The sequence below is a fragment of the Sphaeramia orbicularis genome, unplaced genomic scaffold (genome assembly GCF_902148855.1).
Source record: "Sphaeramia orbicularis unplaced genomic scaffold, fSphaOr1.1, whole genome shotgun sequence".
Taxonomy (NCBI): Eukaryota; Metazoa; Chordata; class Actinopteri; order Kurtiformes; family Apogonidae; genus Sphaeramia; species Sphaeramia orbicularis.
The window spans coordinates 197401-201765 of NW_021941611.1; positions in this window are offsets into that span (position 1 = coordinate 197401).

A 4365-nucleotide genomic window follows, 5' to 3' on the forward strand; every position below is an offset into this window, starting at 1 on the left:
CAAATGTGAGAAACCATCAGATCAGCTGCATTAAACATGTTTTTATTTCACTGTTTTCATTTCTCTGTCTGATACTGGCTTTAAACACATGCTTCTGTGCTTCAAGAATAAAACACATGGTGTAGCCGAGTGGACATTTTGGAAATGCATGAAAACAAACTCAAATGCTTTGTTTTTTCATGCCCAATGAGGAATAAAAACACTCAAGAAAAGCTCTCCACAAAGGTTCTACTCATTCATGCATGACAGGGTTCAGAAAAGCCCACCCATGTGTCCATCTGAGCTCAGCTTCCACACGTTTGGAGACATTTCACTGACTCCAACAGTTCACTGAACTGTTGGACTGTGCCTCAGTCCTCCACACCTGACTGAAGGCAGCCTGCTCTGCCGGGCACGCGCATCTGCAGCACTCCAGGTCCGTGAACGCACCCCCCAGCCCGGTTCTGGTTCTGGTTCCGTGTCCTTTACCTGCCAGTTGTCCACCGTCCACGTGTCCCCCCCCCCGCCACACACAATTTATATATATGTATATATATATATATATATATATATATATATATATATATATATATATATATATATATATATATATATATATATATAATCTGTAGACAATTTGGTGTGTGTGTGTGTGTGTGTGTGGGGGGGGGGTCATTAACTGCAGCTGTAGTTGGTCTGTGTCAGTGTCTCTGTCCGTGGTCCTGGTCTGAGCTTCTACACATGTTTGTAAAGTTGAATATTTACTGGAATCCACCTGTTCTGTTCTGTGTGTGTGTGTGTGTGTGTATGTGCGTGTGTGTGCGTGTGTGTGTGTGTGTGTGTATGTGCGTGTGTGTGCGTGTGTGTGTGTGTGTGTGTGTGTCCTGCGCACTTCTGCTCTGCCGTGCACGCGCATCTGCAGCCCACTCCAGTCTGTTCTAATGTTCTGAGCATCAGTCCAGGTCCGTGAACGCACCCCCCAGCCAGGTTCTGGTTGTGGTTGTGGTTCTGGTTGTGGTTGTGGTTGTGGTTCTGGTTGTGGTTCCCTTACCTGCCAGCTGTCCCCGCTGTCCTCCTCTCCTGAAAGCGGACTCCCCAGAACCCCGAACACCTGCACCAACACCAACACCATGAGCACGGCCCCGAACCGGAACCGGAGAGCCTCCATGAGGGAGCCGAGTCAAGTCAAGAAGAGCCGGTCCGGTTCGGACGCATAAAGGACCCGGTCTGTGCTGGTCTCTGGGTCTGCTTTCCCCTCAGCTCTGAGTGGGTCTGGTCCTGAGTGGAACCCCCACCACTTTATAAACCCCTTCCACAGCTCCTCCCCCACACGGCCACGCCCCCCAAACCCACTCTGAGTGGACCCGACAGAACCGGGCTGTGTTTGGTTCTGACTCACACATGATATGGGCTTAGATTAGTGTCCAAATATGGGTTCATATAGAAATAAATGTGTTTCTATGAGTTTAAATGGAAATAAATGTGTTTATATGAGTTTCAATAGAAATAAATGTGTTTATATGAGTTTAAATAAATGTGTGTTTATATGAGTTTAAATAAATGTGTGTTTATATGAGTTTAAATAAATGTGTGTTTATATGAGTTTAAATGAATGTGTTTATATGAGTTTAAATAAATGTGTGTTTATGAGTTTAAATAAATGTTTTTATATGAGTTTAAATAAATGTGTTTATATGAGTTTAAATAAATGCGTTTTTATGAGTTTAAATAAATGTGTGTTTATGAGTTTAAATAAATGTTTTTATATGAGTTTAAATAAATGTGTGTTTATATGAGTTTAAATAAATGTGTGTTTATATGAGTTTAAATAAATGTGTGTTTATATGAGTTTAAATAAATGTGTGTTTATATGAGTTTAAATAAATGTGTGTTTATATGAGTTTAAATAAATGTGTTTATATGAGTTTAAATAAATGCGTTTTTATGAGTTTAAATAAATGTGTTTATATGAGTTTAAATAAATTTGTGTTTATATGAGTTTAAATAAATGTGAGTTTATATGAGTTTAAATAAATGTGTTTATATGAGTTTAAATAAATGTGTGTTTGTATGAGTTTAAATAAATGTGTGTTTATATGAGTTTAAATAAATGTGTGTTTATATGAGTTTAAATAAATGTGTGTTTATATGAGTTTAAATAAATGTGTTTATATGAGTTTAAATAAATGCGTTTTTATGAGTTTAAATAAATGTGTGTTTATATGAGTTTAAATAAATGTGTGTTTATATGAGTTTAAATAAATGTGTGTTTATATGAGTTTAAATAAATGTGTTTATATGAGTTTAAATAAATGCGTTTTTATGAGTTTAAATAAATGTGTGTTTATATGAGTTTAAATAAATGTGTTTTTATATGAGTTTAAATAAATGTGTGTTTATATGAGTTTAAATAAATGTGTTTATATGAGTTTAAATAAATGTGTGTTTATATGAGTTTAAATAAATGTGTGTTTATATGAGTTTAAATAAATGTGTGTTTATATGAGTTTAAATAAATGTGTGTATATGAGTTTAAATAAATGTGTGTTTCTATGAGTTTAAATAAATGTGTGTATATGACTTTCAATGGAAATAAATGTGTTTATATGAGTTTAAATAAATGTGTTTATATGATTTTAAATAAATGCGTTTTTATGAGTTTAAATAAATTTGTGTTTATATGAGTTTAAATAAATGTGTGTTTATATGAGTTTAAATAAATGTGTGTTTATATGAGTTTAAATAAATGTGTTTATATGAGTTTAATTAAATTTGTGTTTATATGAGTTTAAATAAATGTGTGTTTATATGAGTTTAAATAAATGTGTTTATATGAGTTTAAATAAATGTGTTTATATGAGTTTAAATAAATGTGTGTTTATATGAGTTTAAATAAATGTGTGTTTATATGAGTTTAAATAAATGTGTGTTTATATGAGTTTAAATAAATGTGTGTTTATATGAGTTTAATTAAATTTGTGTTTATATGAGTTTAAATAAATGTGTGTTTATATGAGTTTAAATAAATGTGTTTATATGAGTTTAAATAAATGTGTGTTTATATGAGTTTAAATAAATGTGTGTTTATATGAGTTTAAATAAATGTGTGTTTATATGAGTTTAAATAAATGTGTTTTTATGAGTTTAAATAAATATGTGTTTATATGAGTTTAAATAAATGTGTGTTTATATGAGTTTAAATAAATGTGTGTTTATATGAGTTTAAATAAATGTGTTTATATGAGTTTAAATAAATGTGTGTTTATATGAGTTTAAATAAATGTGTTTATATGAGTTTAAATAAATGTGTGTTTATATGAGTTTAAATAAATGTGTTTAAATGAGTTTAAATAAATGTGTGTTTATATGAGTTTAAATAAATGTGTGTTTATATGAGTTTAAATAAATGTGTTTAAATGAGTTTAAATAAATGTGTGTTTATATGAGTTTAAATAAATGTGTGTTTATATGAGTTTAAATAAATGTGTTTATATGAGTTTAAATAAATGTGTGTTTATATGAGTTTAAATAAATGTGTTTATATGAGTTTAAATAAATGTGTGTTTATATGAGTTTAAATAAATGTGTTTAAATGAGTTTAAATAAATGTGTGTTTATATGAGTTTAAATAAATGTGTTTATATGAGTTTAAATATATGTGTGTATATGAGTTTAAATAAATGTGTGTATATGAGTTTAAATAAATGTGTTTATATGAGTTTAAATAAATATGTGTTTATATGAGTTCAAATAAATGTGTGTTTATATGAGTTTAAATAAATGTGTGTTTATATGAGTTTAAATAAATGTGTTTATATGAGTTTAAATAAATGTGTGTTTATATGAGTTTAAATAAATGTGTTTATATGAGTTTAAATAAATGCGTGTTTATATGAGTTTAAATAAATGTGTGTTTATATGAGTTTAAATAAATGTGTTTATATGAGTTTAAATAAATGTGTGTTTATATGAGTTTAAATAAATATGTTTATATGAGTTTTAAAAAATGTGTGTTTATATGAGTTTAAATAAATGTGTTTATATGAGTTTAAATAAATGTGTGTTTATATGACTTTAAATAAATATGTTTATATGAGTTTAAATAAATGTGTGTTTATAAGAGTTTAAATAAATGTGTTTATATGAGTTTAAATAAATGTGTTTATATGAGTTTCAATGGAAATAAATGTGTTTATATGAGTTTAAATGAATGAGTTTATGTGAGTTTAAATAAATATGTTTATATGAGTTTAAATAAATGTGTGTTTATATGAGTTTAAATAAATGTGTGTTTATATGAGTTTAAATAAATGTGTGTTTATTTGAGTTTAAATAAATGTGTTTATAGGAGTTTAAATAAATGTGTGTTTATATGAGTTTAAATAA